This window comes from Watersipora subatra, chromosome 10, assembly GCF_963576615.1.
Source record: "Watersipora subatra chromosome 10, tzWatSuba1.1, whole genome shotgun sequence".
Lineage (NCBI taxonomy): Eukaryota > Metazoa > Bryozoa > Gymnolaemata > Cheilostomatida > Watersiporidae > Watersipora > Watersipora subatra.
In genome coordinates this window covers 29,352,191-29,371,353 of record NC_088717.1, presented here as the reverse complement: position 1 = coordinate 29,371,353, position 19,163 = coordinate 29,352,191, and the positions used below count along the sequence as shown (strand labels likewise).

The 19,163-nt window shown below is 36.1% G+C and overlaps 1 protein-coding gene across 2 annotated transcripts in view; it reads right to left on the bottom strand.

Annotated features, from left to right (window-relative positions):
• The window catches only part of LOC137405884 (Krueppel-like factor 6), a 118,132-nt gene extending 102,363 nt beyond the window's left edge, over positions 1–15,769 (bottom strand). The window contains exon 1 of one of the 2 annotated variants that reach the window (XM_068092324.1): positions 15,630–15,769. The gene's annotated coding sequence lies outside the window, so the exon portion shown is untranslated. Of the gene's footprint in view, positions 1–7,211; positions 7,327–15,629 lie in introns of those variants that run through there. The other variant, XM_068092325.1, reaches the window with a different exon arrangement.
• Between the last annotated feature and the right edge of the window lie 3,394 nt (positions 15,770–19,163).

Genomic DNA, 19,163 nt, shown 5'->3' with positions numbered 1-19,163 from the left:
CGTTAAACGCACCACAACGCAATTACTCACAGATTGAAAAAGAAGGGCTGAGCATTATCTATGGTGTGAGCAAATTCAGACAATACTTATTTGGTCGTAAATTCGCCCTTGTCACAGACCATGAGCCTTTAGTTGCCATATTTTCCCCTGACAAACACATCCCATTGCTCACCGCTCAAAGACTCCAGAGATGGGCACTGACTCTCATGGCCTACCAATATGATATTCGATATAAACCAACTCAACAACACGGCAATGCCGACGGCCTTTCTCGCTTACCCCAAGGCCCAGCCCAGCCATTGTTTTTGATTCACAAGAAGCTCGTGATAGTGAGGAAATATCGCATATGATTCAAGAGGATTTGGTGGACTCACCACTTGATGCTTCCTTAATCCTGCACGAAACGACAAAAGATGCTGACCTTGAATTAGTCAGAGGCTAGATCACGCAGGGTAACTGGCCAAAGAAACTGCCAAGAGACCTTTTGCATCTACTCCCCTATCTGAGAATGAAAGATTCTTTATTTATGCATAAAGGAATACTGTTGGTACAACGAGATGCACACACCAGAGCAGTTATTCCCAGAAATATCATTTCTCAGGTCCTTGATACACTGCACACATCCCATTAGGGAATCGTTAGAATGAAGCAGCTCGCTCGTCACTATGTGTGGTGGCCTTCCATTGGCAAGGACATTGAGCACATGGTTAGAACCTGTGAACCATGCTGACTCTTAGCTAATGAACCACAACAAACATACTCTGCATGGCCAGTATCTCAGAAACGATGGGAAAGAATTCACCTTGATTTTGCTGGACCCTTTAAAGACAAAATGTGGCTACTGTGTGTTGACTCATACTCTAAATATCCATATGTAGCTATTATGGATGTAGGAAGCACGACATCGTCCCACACTATTGCTATGCTGCGCCATATTTTTATAACAGAAGGACTTCCCGAATCTATAGTAACGAACAATGGCAGACAGTTTGTATCAGATGAGTTTGAGGAGTTTTGTAGAAAGCTCAGCATACACCATCTCACATCGGCACCGTTTCATCCAGCTTCTAACGGTGAAGCAGAAAGATTTGTGCAGTCACTAAAAAGAAGCATTGAAAAGACTTGTGCGGGAGGAGAATCGCCAAAGATTGCCCTTCAAAAGTTTCTAAGCACCTACAGATGTATGCCACACCCAGGGCTAAATTTGAAGTCACCGGTTGAAATACTTTATGGTAGGCAACCTCGCAATATGCTCTCATTGCTCGGACCATCCCAATTAACCAAATCACCCAACCAAGCTCTGACGACTAGCACCAAGTACGAAGTTGACTCATTGGTCTATGCCTGAAACTAAAGAGGAGGACCAAAATGGCTACAAGGCAAAGTAACATCAAAAGTTGGTGGTGTAATGTATGAGGTCTACACAGATAGAGGTATTTGGCGACGCCATATCAATCAACTGCAACCAAGAGTGTATGTTGTTGACAACAATATTCCGATACCCCAGAATCTACCAGCTGCTGTTCCTGAGCCACAACAACCCGTTTTGGCATCCAACTCACCCAGATACCCACGACGTAACCATCGTAAACCTGATTACTATGACGCATCAAACTATTAACTTAACTCACCTTGTATTAACCTTGATAGCCGGTGGGGCTAACCAGTCACAACATTCGAGCTCGTGCTCAAGACACTATGTTCGCTTGTTACTCAAAATACAACTTTCAATAATTACATTAAATTTAGTATTTTGTATTTTGTGCAGGAGGAGTGTTATGTTTTATTCCCCAAGGTCAGCCAGCTAGCAGAAATGACCTACTTACGCAATTGTTGTTTTTTGCTTAGAGTGTCTGATTCTCCTAATATGGCATGGCTTGCTATCTTCTTGTATGCTGTCAGTTTATTAAATAGATTGTAAGAGACAAGTCAACCTCTCGTTTCTACACAACCTAAGGATTTATCATGCACATTCATATATGTATGCAAAAAACATGCATGTGTATAATACGTGATTACGTGTACCGTAATCTGTATCGGTATCTGTATCGGTATCCGTATATAAATACCGTAAAACCTCTAATTGAATGCCACCACCAATTGACCGCCACCCTGAGAGAAGGGTTGAAAATAGACAGCCACTCTCCAATTGAACGCCACTTCCAGTTGACTGTCACTTTTACATTATTTGATCTTTCCGAGCTCATATTATTAATTGATCAGTATAAAAATGTACACAAAATCGTATTAATAATTAATCGTTTATATCAATAACAGTTAATTCTTTCGTTGTCCAATTCCAAAGCTTTTCATTTTCTTCGTTAAAGCTTTGAATGCACACCGTAGCAATAAACAATAACGGTCTCAGGCTAGTAGTAGCTCTGTGTTTAACGCGGTCTTTCTACTTCAAACTAGCCTACATACTGTATATAAAAACAGCTTAAAATTACGATAGTAGATGGAACTTAAAAAGCAACGCCATAGAAATAACTATTAATTATCTCAGGCTAATAGTAGTTCCTTATTTAATACGATCGTAATACTTTGAAGGACATGCATATAAAACCGGTTCGTAAGTTTTTGACCAAAGGTTATACGTTTAGCGAGCAAGCCTTTAGCACTGCATCAGTACTAAATGCAGCACGGAAAAGTTTTACTCTGCCGAAAAATTGTTTGGATGCTAATATTGACTGGTTCAGCACTGCAGAAAAAGAGTTGTAGCCAAAAGATATCGTGGAAAGTATTGGACAACTAAAAGATGTTCATTCCATCAAAAGCAACAATCAGAACGCAGCTAGACAAGCAAACAATGGAAAAAATTTTTTGTTTTAAAAACGTCAAACTTGTTTCTGCATGTAATATAAGTGTGGTTTGTTTATGTCACTTGTTCATTAATACATATTTGTATCAGTCGACAGATTATTGTCGTATAACTTATAAAGATTATAGCATGCTATAATCTTATATACACAGATTTATAGCATGCTATTTAATAGCATTTTGCGGCTATCTTAACACTTAGTTGAGCAGCGCAGGGATAGCTTACGTGACCTTGAAACTGACCTTGACACTGAATATCTGAGTTTGATTCCTACGCAGCGGAAATGATTGTCTTACGCTCCTGTTATAGTGAAGATAGATGGCACTTCATAAGATATCAATGATAAGATATCAATGGTAAGAGATCAATGGTAAGATATCAATGGTAAGAGATCAATGGTAAGAGATCAATGGTAAGAGATCAATGGTAAGATATCAATGGTAAGAGATCAATGGTAAGAGATCAATGGTAAGATGTCAATGGTAAGATATCAATGGTAAGAGATCAATGGTAAGAGATCAATGGTAAGAGATCAATGGTAAGAGATCAATGGTAAGAGATCAATGGTAAGATATCAATGGTAAGATATCAATGGTAAGAGATCAATGGTAAGAGATCAATGGTAAGAGATCAATGGTAAGATATCAATGGTAAGATATCAATGGTAAGAGATCAATGGTAAGAGATCAATGGTAAGAGATCAATGGTAAGATATCAATGGTAAGAGATCAATGGTAAGAGATCAATGGTAAGATATCAATGGTAAGAGATCAATGGTAAGAGATCAATGGTAAGATATCAATGGTAAGATATCAATGGTAAGAGAACAACGGTAAGAGAACAACGGTAAGAGATCAATGGTAAGAGATCAATGGTAAGATATCAATGGTAAGATATCAATGGTAAGATATCAATGGTAAGAGATCAATGGTAAGAGATCAATGGTAAGAGATCAATGGTAAGATATCAATGGTAAGATATCAATGGTAAGAGATCAATAGTAAGAGATCAATGGTAAGAGATCAATGGTAAGATATCAATGGTAAGAGACCAATGGTAAGAGATCAATGGTAAGATATCATTGGTAAGAGATCAATGGTAAGAGATCAATGGTAAGAAATCAATGGTAAGAGATCAATGGTAAGAAATCAATGGTAAGAGATCAATGGTAAGAGATCAATGGTAAGAGATCAATGGTAATAAGGATATTAAAAGCAATTTTATTTTTACCAATTGTAAGAACATCAACATACAAAAGGCTATTTCTGAATATTAAAGTTAAAAAAAGGCTGTCAAGTGAGATGCATACTCATCGCCACATACTCTCAGTTTAGTTCGGTGTTAAAGATATTCAAGTTCTGATTTTTGTTCAGTACCTACAAAAAGGTTTTCTTCTGTTCAGATTACGTGTTGTTCAAGATGTGAGACTGAACAGGCTGAACTGCATATCAAATGAGCCGTGACAACCAGGAAGTAACTCTTCCTTGTTTAGCATATCCTAGTGCGTATAGTAGCATCTTATGGTTGAATTATGAATACATATTCAGATGCATTTGGTCAAACAAAGTTTAAAATTAAACTAACAAGTTTGATTTTCATTCACTATAGTATCTTCTGTACAGATGTTACTTGTACTAGCAACCAATGTTCATTGGGTTACCAACAGAGTTTTTTATTGGCTTTCACAAAGGTTCCTGCCGTCCCATTCTAGTCATGATGTTTGCCCTTTTAATGTTTTAGCTGTCCATAGAATGTTTATGCATAACATACAGTACTTGATCGGTCAGTTATTATAACTGCATGCTGTATAACATACAGTACTTGATCGGTCAGTTACTATAACTGCATGCTGTATAACATACAGCACTTGATCGGTCAGTTACTATAACTGCATGCTGTATAACATACAGTACTTGATCGGTCAGTTACTGTAACTGCATGCTGTATAACATACAGTACTTGATCGGTCAGTTACTATAACTGCATGCTGTATAACATACAGTACTTGATCGGTTAAAAAAAACGATTAAAAGCGGGATATTACAGTGGAAAAATGTGTTTTAATTGTAAAAAGTAAAAAATACCTATCTAGTGGTTATGATCTGCCATTAAATGTGACATTATTATATAGGGAACTGTATGGAGCTCTTACCCTAGAGATTGACATTAGCGGCTAATGGAGGTATGAGAGAGTATATAACAGAGGTATAACAGCAACACATTTGATATGCTACACTTCTCTGATACTATGTAACATGTTATACATAAATAAGATTTGATCTTACGTTCCACTTATTTCTGATTCTAATTTCAAGTTCGACTTTTTAATTTCCTTCATTTGGCTTTGTTGCCTCGCTTTCTGACTCATTTTAATCTTCAGTTTTAGTCAACCTTATAAAAACCTTTTAAAACTCAACGAGAAAGACCGATTGATGTTGTTCTCATAAGCAAACTCGACCGCTTAGTGACCGCATCGAGATCCTCGTATCTAAAGGCAATCATTTGCTCGGGGTTTTCTTTACATCTCAAATTGCTCATACGTCTGGACACTCACATCTCAAGGTGTTACAGTACTGTGTTAACTGTACTGTATTAACTGTACTGTGTTAACTGTACTGTGTTAACTGTACTGTGTTAACTGTACTGTGTTAACTGTACTGTGTTAACTGTACTGTGTTAACTGTACTGTATTAACTGTACTGTGTTAACTGTACTGTGTTAAAACCGACATAAAAAAGACAACTCTAGGTTTCATTGACCTCAACACAATTGTGATGGATTTTGTGGCTAATATAAAACTTTTTGTGAAATTACCGCTCTATATTTTGTGTTTTATGATTCTTACCTTTTCAAAACAAGAACTATTCCACCACTGCATTTGGCAAATAACTTAATCGTCCATCACAATCTTTACCATAATAAGAGCTGTGACTGTCCGAAGCTATGCTAGGAAAAACGAATGCACCACTCAAGAATCAAACCCAGATATTTAGACTTGATGCCTAGCGCGCTACCATCTTCACTACTTGCCCACCTTATTGCATTTTGAGGTAAGTGTACTCATGACAATTTGAGAGCTGCCAACATCTGTCGTCTGTCAGAAGCCACGCTGAGAGGTTAGGAGAAAAGTTGCTTTGCGATGGAATCAAACTTGGACACTGAGTTTCGCAGGCAGTCACACTACTAACTACCGACTACTAACTGCCATGCAGAATAATTGGGGCTATTGCACATGACAATCTCTCATTGGCCAGAGTGCTAGAGTACTATTAGCTAATAATGGGAATAATGGTCATTTTTAATGATTCGTATAATCAGTAGTATTTCATGCCATGTACACCAAAAGTTTTTAGAATGAAGTTAGTATTATCTGTTGTATCAAATAGTATTTTACAATTCATGGCTACGTCAACAAATGCTGCCCAAGGAGAGCAGGCTTAGCGCAAGCAGTGTTTTAAAAAATGTTAAAAACATTTTAGACAAAGAAGTACAGTTTAGTAGCTATCTGTAGATATTAGATAGCTACTAGAATCCTTGCAGCTCTTAGAAGTATATAAAGAGAAATCTTGCAGCTCTTAGAAGTATATAAAGAGAAACCTTGCAGCTCTTAGAAGTACATAAAGAGAAACCTTGCAGCTCTTAGAAGTATATAAAGAGAAACCTTGCAGCTCTTAGAAGTATATAAAGAGAAACCTTGCAGCTCTTAGAAGTATTTAAAGAGAAACCTTGCAACTCTTAGAAGTATATAAAGAGAAACCTTGCAGCTCTTAGAAGTATTTAAAGAGAAACCTTGCAACTCTTAGAAGTATATAAAGAGAAACCTTGCAGCTCTTAGAAGTACATAAAGAGAAACCTTGCAGCTCTTAGAAGTATATAAAGTATATATATAAAGTATACATCTGTAGATATTAGATGCAGATATTTTGCCAAGCTATTTCTGTATATAATATCTGAGATGGTTTCTCTTACGTGGGTTAACAAATATTTCCTGATCGTAAATCTATCAAAAGACGTTATTATGCAATCGGCTCTTGGCTTTGGTCACGTGTACAATAAAAAAGGCTTTTTTCTTAAGGCTAGAAACTAGCAGATGAACATCGCAGAGCAACGGATTCTTACATAAACAGCCTTGCAACATATCGACTCCAGAACGAGTAAGAGCGTTCCCATCCTTCCCAGTGGCGCTAATCAACTATATAATAGTTATTTATAGCTGATGTTTAGTAATTTACTCATTGCCAGCTTCTGCCATGTGACCAGTCGTCATCTGTTGATGGCAAAGACTAGCTAGTATTTTGTTTACGAGAAGATCTGCAGGAGATGGAATTCTTGGCACTTCCTCAGCCTAACTACAGGCAGAAGGAATGACTGAGGGAATATGTTGACTCACAGGCTTAATGTTTCTCTTGATCTCTTAATAGTCAGCCATGAAAGACTGTGCTCCTGAGCATCCACATGCTTTCATCTATTTACATTGTCTATCTTCACTCCCTCTCTTATGGAACCCTCTTTCCCGGACGCTTTCTTTCACTCTACCCCTCAGCACATCTACCACTCAAACATATCAAATCAACAGAGCCACAACTCGCCAGTGTATATTGGCTGGGCCAAGTTAACATGAGTTCATGACATGTTTGCTGGTCAGGCTATTTCAACTGTGCTAAAATACTCTGTCACGCCTAAACCACCAATAAAAACTGCTATCATGATTCAGAGAAAGCTTGTTCTGAAGGAAGTTTAGTTGTACACATGTTGTCAGGCACCAAGGTGTACTTTTTGGCAGGCAGCTAAGGTGTGGCTGTAGGTGCAGCTGGTTTAGCCTGTTTCTTAGCAACACAACTGCAGCCTTATCAACTCTTCAAAAATATTCTTATTGACAAAAGGCAAAAGTATAAAAAGAGAAAACTTAAAGATCTTAGAAGTATATAAAGAGAAGCATTGCGGGTCTTAAAAATATATAATGAGAAACCTTGCAACTCTTAGAAGTATGTAAAGCGAAACCTTGCAACTCTTAGAAGTATATAAAAAGAAACCTTGTAACTATTAGAAGTATATGAAGGGAAACCTTGAACTCTTAGAAGTATAAAAAGAGAAACCTTGCAGCTCGTAGAAGCATGTAAAAAGAAACCTTGTAACTATTAGAAGTATATGAAGAGAAACCGTGAACTCTTAGAAGTATAAAAAGAGAAACCTTGCACCTCTTAGAAGCATGTAAAGAGAAACCTTGTAACTATTAGAAGTATATAAAGAGAAACCTTGTAACTATTAGAAGTATATAAAGAGAAACCTTGCAGCTCTTAGAAGTATATAAAGAGAAACCTTGCGGGTCTGAGAAATATATAATGAGAAACCTTGCAGCTCTTAGATGTATATAAAGAGAAACCTTGCAACTCTTAGAAGTATATAAAGAGAAACCTTGCAGCCCTCAGAAATGTATAAAGAGAAATCTGCAGGTCTTAGAAGTATATAAAGAGAAACCTTGTAACTATTAGAAGTATATAAAAAGAAACCTTCAAACTATTAGATGTACATGTATATAAAGAGAAACCTTGCAACTCTTAGAAGTATATAAAGAGTATCCTTGCAGCTCTTAGAAGTATAAAAAGATAAACCTTGCAGCTCTTAGAATTATATAAAGAGAAACCTTGCAACTCTTAGAAGGATATAAAGAGAAACCTTGCGCGTCTTAGAAATATATAATGAAAAAACCTTGCAGCTCTTAAAAGTATATAAAGAGAAACCTTGCAACTCTTAAATCTGAAGAGTGGGGATTCGACTAAAGGTATTAACAAATTACCAGAAAAAAGTTAATGATCATTTCTTGAATATTTGAAATAAGATTAGAACGGCACTCTACTTTTACTATTTCTATAACAAAGGCACTCTACTTTTATTATTTCTATATATCAAAGGCACTCTACTTTTATTATTTCTATGTCAAAGGCACTCTACGTTCACTATTTCTTTGCCAAATTCACTCTACTTTTATTATTTCTATGTCAAAGGCACTCTACTTTTACTATTTTTATGTCAAAGGCAGTCTAATTTTATTATTTCTATATCAAATGCACTCTACTTTTACTATTTTTATGTCAAAGGCAGTCTAATTTTATTATTTCTATATCAAATGCACTCTACTTTTACTATTTCTATATCAAATGCACTCTACTTTTACTATTTCTATGTCAAAGGCACTCTACTTTTACTATTTCTATATCAAAGGCAGTCTACTTTTACTATTTCTATGTCAAATGCACTCTACTTTTACTATTTCTATTTCAAATGCACTCTACTTTTACTATTTCTATGCCAAATGCACTCTACTTTTACTATTTCTATATCAAATGCAGTCTACTTTTACTATTTCTATATCAAAGGCAGTCTACTTTTACTATTTCTATATCAAAGGCACTCTACTTTTACTATTTCTTTATCAAAGGCAGTCTACTTTTACTATTTCTATATCAAAGGCAGTCTACTTTTACTATTTCTATATCAAATGCACTCTACTTTTACTATTTCTATGCCAAATGCGCTCTACTTTTACTATTTCTATATCAAATGCACTCTACTTTTACTATTTCTATATCAAATGCACTCTACTTTTACTATTTCTATATCAAATGCACTCTACTTTTACTATTTCTATATCAAAGGCAGTCTACTTTTACTATTTCTATATCAAATGCACTCTACTTTTACTATTTCTATGCCAAATGCGCTCTACTTTTACTATTTCTATATCAAATGCACTCTACTTTTACTATTTCTATATCAAAGGCAGTCTACTTTTACTATTTCTATATCAAATGCACTCTACTTTTACTATTTCTATATCAAATGCACTCTACTTTTACTATTTCTATATCAAATGCACTCTACTTTTACTATTTCTATATCAAATGCAGTCTACTTTTACTATTTCTATTTCAAATGCAGTCTACTTTTACTATTTCTATATCAAATGCACTTTACTTTTACTGTTTCTATATCAAAGGCAGTCTACTTTTACTATTTCTATATCAAAGGCAGTCTACTTTTACTATTTCTATGTCAAATGCACTCTACTTTTACTATTTCTATTTCAAATGCACTCTACTTTTACTATTTCTATATCAAAGGCAGTCTACTTTTACTATTTCTATATCAAATGCACTCTACTTTTACTATTTCTATATCAAATGCACTCTACTTTTACTATTTCTATATCAAATGCACTTTACTTTTACTATTTCTATATCAAAGGCAGTCTACTTTTACTATTTCTATATCAAAGGCAGTCTACTTTTACTATTTCTATATCAAAGGCACTCTACTTTTACTATTTCTATATCAAAGGCACTCTACTTTTACTATTTCTACATCAAATGCACTCTACTTTTACTATTTCTATGTCAAAGGCACTCTACTTTTACTATTTCTATGTCAATGTGCTGACTGACTGCATGAACACTTCATTGATCAGCAGGTCAACAGAATTCATTACTAATATGGCCGAGAATTAAAAGTTTAAAAATTGCCATAATTTCCTGTTCTTCATTATCAAAACTAAATTTAGTTTCTACCACAGCTATTGGTTCTGCGATGCAATTATATTTTGTCCACCATTACTTTTATTGCTAATTGCTATGTAAGTTGCAATTGCAGTACTTGGTATAAGCCTATGAAAGCAGTAGTTTGTATAAGCCTATGTAAGCAGTAGTTCGTATAAGCCTATGAAAGCAGTAGTTCGTATAAGCCTATGTAAGCAGTAGTTTGTATAAGCCTATGTAAGCAGTACTTCGTATAAGCCTATGTAAGCAGTAGTTCGTATAAGCCTATGAAAGCAGTACTTCGTATAAGCCTATGAAAGCAGTACTTCGTATAAGCCTATACAATAAAACTTGAAAAAATGCACTTTATCATATTTTAGCCCAACATTGTGCTGGTCTTGTAATATTTAAACAAATTTTATAAAAACAAAATCACAAATGATTTGGTAATATATATTTTGGTCACTTTTGAAATTTTGCAGTACATATAACTCTATATATTTTATTAATTACAACAGCTAATACATAAATTATATAATTGTATATTATAAATATAATATATTATAAATATAATATATTATAAATATAAATATAATATATTATAAATGTAATATATTATAAATATAATATATTATAAAGCGTCACACAAAGTGCTCTTCAGTTGAAAATGTCAAATTTATTGAATAATTATATGCAGAGTTTATGAGGCAGTGAGAATAGACTTGATTGACTTGTTAGTATAAAGCTAAAGAGTGAAGGTATAAACTGGTTTAACCAGTTCGGTTTGTTGCTTAAATCAGAAGAGAAAATTTTTGTGTACTTTCGATCAACTTTCTGAGACCAACGTTGTCTGATATTTTGCAAAATAAATTCTTTGGTCACTTTTTAATAGCAGTAACTAAAATGAGTAAATAGTTTTGCTTCCACATAGTTCTCATTGAATGTACAGATGGTAATTTAGGCTACACAGAGCTAGAGGCTACACAGAGCTAGAGGCTACACAGAGCTAGAGGCTACACAGAGCTAGAGGCTACACAGAGCTAGAGGCTACACAGAGCTAGAGGCAACTAGGCTTGAAGACCAACTTACACAAAATTATAATAAATGCTATCAAAAAGTATAGGTATTCTTCTGTCATTTCCGATTTTTTTTATGTTTCAGGTTGTCTGACTGCCAGATGTCTGACTGTCCGCATTTTTCAAGATTAAAATTGATAAAACTTGGTCACAACTAAAATGCTCACATTCAAGCGAAAGTACTATTATGAGATTTATAGTTACAAAAAGATTGGCAGAACAGAGACGCGTAACGCTGCAACTTAAAAGCAATCGCTGATATTAACCATAGCAACAATAACAACTAGTGATGTCATTTTGCACGCCTTTTTCTTCTCAGTATTTTAACTGTGACCAAGTTTTGTCAATTTTAATCTTGAAACATCCTGGCAGTCAGATAACCTCAAACATCAAAAACGTAAATGATAGAAAAACACCCAATACTTTCTGATAAAATCAACTAACACTTTGTGTAAGTTTATCTTTAAAGGGCTGTTATTCTAGTCACTACAGTAAAAAAAACACAAGGATTTTGTTGTTTTAACTTTACTTTACTAAACGTTAATTGGATAGCAAGTCATTCTATAATAGATTGGGTAGCAGGTTGTTCTATAATAGATTGGATAGCAACTTGCTCTACAATAGATTGGATAGCAAGTTGCTCTACAATAGATTGGATAGCAACTTGCTCTACAATAGATTGGATAGCAACTTGCTCTATAATAGATTGGATAGCAAGTTGCTCTACAATAGATTGGATAGCAAGTTGCGCTATAATAGATTGGATAGCAAGTTGCTCTATAATAGATTGGATAGCAACTTGCTCTACAATAGATTGGATAGCAAGTTGCTCTATAATAGATTGGATAGCAACTTGCTCTACAATAGATTAGATAGCAACTTGCTCTATAATAGATTGGATAGCAAGTTGCTCTACAATAGATTGGATAGCAAGTTGCGCTATAATAGATTGGATAGCAAGTTGCTCTATAATAGATTGGATAGCAACTTGCTCTACAATAGATTGGATAGCAAGTTGCTCTATAATAGATTGGACAGCAACTTGCTCTACAATAGATTGGATAGCAACTTGCTCTATAATAGATTGGATAGCAAGTTGCTCTACAATAGATTGGATAGCAAGTTGCGCTATAATAGATTGGATAGCAAGTTGCTCTATAATAGATTGGATAGCAACTTGCTCTACAATAGATTGGATAGCAAGTTGCTCTATAATAGATTGGATAGCAACTTGCTCTACAATAGATTGGATAGCAACTTGCTCTACAATAGATTGGATAGCAACTTGCTCGATAATAGATTGGATAGCAAGTTGCTCTATAATAGATTGGATAGCAATTAAGTTGCTCTATAACAACATAACTTTATCAGAGTGAACAAACTGTGACAATTAATATAATGTATTCATAAAAATATTTCATCTACAAAATATTTTTTTAGCAAAACGAATACCATACAACTGAAGCAACTATAAAAAATCTTTCCACAATCCAACTTTATGCATCTAGAGATCGTCTATAAAGAGTTGTATCTTTACAGACCCATCATCCATGCATTATGTTGAGTATAAAGAGTTGGGTGAGGCCCATTTAATTTTTCCCCTTTTTTCTGGCACTGTAAACACCCAAATTAGTTTGCACATGAACTCAATCCTAGAGAGTAAAACTCTTATCAATATATATTTACATCAATTTTCAAGTATATATACACATTTGATATATTTTTAAAAGTAAATAAATATATATTTATATAAATCATCAAGTAAAAAACTAACCTTGACCTTATTGTAGAATTATTTGCTAAACTTCATTGTCTAACCGCAATTACATCTATTAACAAAGTTGAGGACATTGACAATAATTTTACACTGAGTGAGTCATAAACCAGTTTGGATAAAACTTAAATGTTAAAATTTAACAAAACTCACACAGAAATTAGTTGCTCAGTTTTTGTTCTCTAAAACGCTATTAAAAATTATTAAATATAGTTACACTACAGATAGTTGGTTGAGGCATTTACAAACATTGCCTTTAAATCTATATACAATATTACTAAAATCACACTGCAGCCATGCATGTCCATAATTATGCATATATGTACATGTATATATATGTACATATACACACAGTCGTACATATATAAGTATGTTACTCCACCTACATGTACATTCATATGTACGTACATACATTTATAAATATATTCTTACATATTCGTATCCATATATGTATACGAAACACAAAATATAATTATATGTATATACATATACATATGCATGTATACGTGCATATACATGCATATGTGCATATATTAATACATTAACTTATGTAAATATACATGCAAATGTACATATAAATATATTAATATATATACATACAAACCATTAAATGTTATTTGTTTACTAAACTTTTAATACCCTGAAATTCTGTTATATTGTACGTTTGACCTACAGAGGTTCTATTGCCTTTTAGATCACAGCTATATGTTCCTTTGACTTGCACAAGTTAATTAGATAAAGAGAAGAGTGAACGGGGAGTGAACGTTCTAGCAGCAAACAACAGAACACTTCCTTATTTCTAATGAGTCATCCATTCATCCATCTCTTTGACAGCGTTATACAGAAAGCTAGTGCTCAAGGGCAATTCTCTCATCAGATTACAACACATTGATTCATTGATTGCCACGTCATTTCAAGCTCCTTACTTATTGATAAAAAAAACAATGTTTGTGATGAACAGAGTATCTGGCAGATGCTGGTTGTATCACAGCATAGTTGGTAGTGTTTAACTAAAGAGAGTTGGCCTCAAGTGTTCTTACAGCTACTAAAATCACTAGTTTGTTCTATCGATCACACCGCTACGTCTCCTGCATCATCATACCCTCTTCTAACTAGCCCCTAGCTAAACTAAGCTCTTAGATCATTGATGCTGTCAAAGCCGAGTGTTTATTGGCTGTTAGATTCATTTCTATATTCTTAAGGCTACTGACCGCACATTCACCCCATATATACACAGACACCTGAACACACACACACACGCACTGAACACACGCACTGAACACACGCACTGAACACACGCACTGAACACACACACACTTAATACACAGACTTAATACACACACTTAACACACACACATTGAATACACACACTTAACACACACACATTGAATACACACACTTAACACACACACACACACATCGAACACACATGCACGCACACGCTGAACACGTCGAACACACCGAACACGCTGAACCCACACACACACTGACTACATATACTGATCACACACACTGACCACAGAAACTGAGCACACATACTGCCCCCACACTGACCCACATACTGACCACAATTGACTAATGATTTGAGTTGACCAAACTCAACCACCTGTACATGCTGTAACCTCAACCACCTGTACATGCTGTATACTCAACCACCTGTATATGCTGTAAACTCAACCACCTGTATATGCTGTAAACTCAACCACCTGTACATGCTGTAAACTCAACCACCTGTACATGCTGTAAACTCAACCACCTGTACATGCTGTAAACTCAACCACCTGTATGTGCTGTCAACTCAATCACCTGTACATGCTGTAAACTCAACCACCTGTACATGCTGCCAACTCAACCACCTGTACATGCTGTAACCTCGACCACCTGTACATGCTGTCAACTCAACCACCGGTACATGTGGATCACAAACATTGACCAACTACTCTGACTCTAATCACTGACCACACTTCATTGACCGGACAAAACAGACCATAAGCGGATCATAGCAATTATTTTAGCATCAAGCTATTCATAGTAATGAGTGTTAGTACACAGGCTACAGCTGTGGCACTATTAAGTCATTTTACAGAACACAGGCTAGAGCTGTGTCACCATTAAGTCAGTTTACAGAACACAGGCCACAGTAGATCACAAATATTTTTTATAGAGAGGTCTCAAACAAAAACCAAGAGTCATTAAAGTGGTTGAATAAGGATTATCTAATATGTCGTCGAATTACAGGTCAACTATCGCTGACAAAAGTGTTTCACTCGTGAGTAAAATTATCGGCGGTATCAGTAGCCTATGCCCTAGCACAATTGGCAGCAAGTAGCTAAATTATATTATCACGTAAAACTAAGCTGTTTGGCAGAGAGAATGCATCACAGCTGTCATTTAACTTTGGATAGCTACATACTGTAATTACTTACCGAGAGTCAGGCAGGAAAGGGATAGATAGAGGTTACTAGCGAATAACGTATAATTGAATGTTGATAGTATCTAGGTTGAGAGCTTGGCTTAGTGATATGCGCCTACTAGCTGAATCCAATCTACTAGCATTCTGTCCTCGCGCCACACCCCTATATAATGATATAATCAGTCGTCAACCACTCCCATCGCTTGCCTAGTGTCTAGTGATGTGAATGGTTCAAAGGCCGACAGGGTGTGTTCACTGCTTAGCCCAGCCAGCAATGAGCAGTTTCCCTGGCACAGACCTGACTGTAGGAGATACAACAGCAGCTCTAGAACACTCTTTTCCTTTTCTCAATCACAGAATTATTAGCACTTGTTTCACTCGGTATAATAGAAGCTATATATACTCCATGCTGCCTCATGCTGCCTCATGCTGCCTCATGCTGCCTCATGCTGCCTCATGCTGCCTCAAATATTATTGTTTGAAGACTCTTTCAAGACTATCCAAGTGACTCAAATCATTTAGTTCTTTAAATTCTGCTGAAAATTTATAAAGGACTCTTTAAAGATGAACAAACCTACACAAGTCTTTGATAGATTTTTCAGAGATTATCGACATTTTTCTATCATTTGTGATTGTTTTTAATGTTTGGGATGCTCTGATTGCCAGAATGTTTCAAGATTAAAGTCGACAAAAACGATCGCAGTTAAAAAGTATAGAAGAAAAGTACATGCCAAAATGACAGCACTGCTGTCATTTTTACAGCACTGCTACAAAAGTTGCACGACCGCCTGCCTCTCTTGTTATTCATACTGATGCTGATGCGTATCAATAACGAGAGAGAGAGAAGAGAGAGAGAAGAGAGAGAGAGAGAGAGTGAGAGAGAGAGAGAGAGAGAAGAGAAGAGAGAGAAGAGAGAGAGAGAGAGAGAGAGAGAGAAGAGAGAGAGAGAGAGAGAGAGAGAGAGAGAAGAGAGAGAGAGAGAGAGAGAGAGAGAGAGAGAGAGTGAGAGTGAGAGAGAGAGAGAGAGAGAGAGAGAGAGAGAGAGAGAGAGAGAGAGAGAGTGAGAGAGAGAGAGAGAGAGAGATGAGAGGAAGAGAGAGAGAGAGAGAGAGAGAGAGAAGAGAGAGAGAGAGAGAGAGAGAGAGAGAGAGAGAGTGAGAGTGAGAGAGAGAGAAGAGAGAGAGAGAGAGAGAGAGAGAGAGAGAGAGAGAGAGTGAGAGAGAGAGATGAGAGAGAAGAGAGAGAGAGAGAGAGAGAGAGAGAGAAGAGAGAGAGAGAGAGTGAGAGAGAGAGAGTGAGAGAGAGAGAGAGAGAGAGAGAGAGAGTGCTATTACGTTTAGGTGGCAGCCCTACACGTATCCATTCTCCTGGTCTCTCTGTCGAAGTACAACTATAGACGTCATAATCCTACTTTTGCTTCAGCCTAAATGTTTTAATCGTGATCAAGTTAAGTTGATTTTAATCTTGAAACATTCTGGCAGTCCGATCACCACAAACATTAAAAACAATCCCTAATGATAGAAAATACCGATACTTTCTCATAAAATCCACTCTAATTTTGTGCAAGCTCATATTTAAATGCCTTCAAATAGTGAAGTACTATAGATATCATAGTGAAGTACTATAGATATCATAGTGAAGTACTATAGATATCATAGTGAAGTACTATAGATATCATAGTGTAGTACTATAGATATCATAGTGAAGTACTATAGATATCATAGAGAAGTACTATAGATATCATAGTGTAGTACTATAGATATCATAGTGAAGTACTATAGATATCATAAGTATCAAATAATGAAGTATTATAGATATCATAAGTATCAAATAGTGAAGTACTATAGATATCATAAGTATCAAATAATGAAGTACTATAGATATCATAAGTATCAAATAGTGAAGTACTATAGATATCATAAGTATCAAATAATAAAGTACTATAGATATCATAAGTATCAAATAATGAAGTATTATAGATATCATAAGTATCAAATAGTGAAGTACTATAGATATCATAAGTATCAAATAATGAAGTACTATAGATATCATAAGTATCAAATAGTGAAGTACTATAGATATCATAAGTATCAAATAGTGAAGTACTATAGATATCATAAGTATCAAATATCAAATAGTGAAGTACTATAGATATCATAAGTATCAAATAGTGAAGTACTATAGATATCATAAGTATTGATGATAAACTGCTTATGTGTCAATATTCAAGTTTTTAGGGCCTTGATATCGTAAAAGTATTAAACAAATGCTACTCTCGACATCTCATCTAAGACAGTCAGTGTATGAAGGTAGTGTGGGGTTCACCATTGATTACTGCTAATATAACTTGAAGGACTCGTGTCAGCAGAGTCAGCAAGTGACTCTTCACGCAATCTTTAAAAATACTGTATTGATTCTTGGGTATCAACGTCTAAGCTCAGCAATATTCAGAAGTAACTTTTACTTGGCAATGCTGAAAGCATCCCTAGCAGAAGTTTTGATATGCTGTCATACTGGAAACCCCTGTTTCTAGTATGGCAACAGGGGTTTCCAGTTTTTCGAATTGTTCAATTGGTTTGCAAGAAAGCCAGACCTTGTGAAATACTGTCTGTATCTTACACGAGTTAACAGTGTCTGTAAAAAGTTTTTTGTTATAATATAACAGGTAGAAATCTCTGCCAAGCAGTGCTGGACAATTCACATGTCATACCATCTCCCTCATGCCAACCAGATTTAGCAAGTTCTGTTGTTTCCAAAGCGCCTTGTAACTAGTGCCCTCCAGACCAACCACCTCCCCCCCTCCGCAATAATCAGTACCTGATCAGTTGAGGAAACTCAGGCTAAGACGTTATCTTACCACCATCATCCTTGTTGCTGCTTCTTAATGGCAAGTCAGCATTCTTAGGTTCTTAGGTTCTTAGGCTCACCATTTCTATAATACTTTTTTATGATATGATAAGAGAGGAACGAGTTATATAGTAAGTAGAAAGAGCTCAGCAACTGCTGGACCTCAGTAGCTGCTGGACCTCAGTAGCTGCTGGACCTCAGTAACTGCTGGACCTCAGTAACTGCTGGACCTCAGTAGCTGCTGGACCTCAGTAACTGCTGGACCTCAGTAGCTGCTGGACCTCAGTAGCTGCTGGACCTCAGTAACTGCTGGACCTCAGTAGCTGCTGGACCTCAGTAGCTGCTGGACCTCAGTAGTTGCTGGACCTCAGTAGCTGCTGGACCTCAGTAGCTGCTGGACCTCAGTAGCTGCTGGACCTCAGTAGCTGCTGGACCTCAGTAGCTGCTGGACCTCAGTAGCTGCTGGACCTCAGTAGCTGCTGGACCTCAGTAGTTGCTGGACCTCAGTAGCTGCTGGACCTCAGTAGCTGCTGGACCTCAGTAGCTACTGGACCTCAGTAGCTGCTGGACCTCAGTAGCTGCTGGACCTCAGTAGCTGCTGGACCTCAGTAACTGCTGGACCTCAGTAGCTGCTGGACCTCAGTAGCTGCTGGACCTCAGTAGCTACTGGACCTCAGTAGCTGTTGGACCTCAGTAGCTG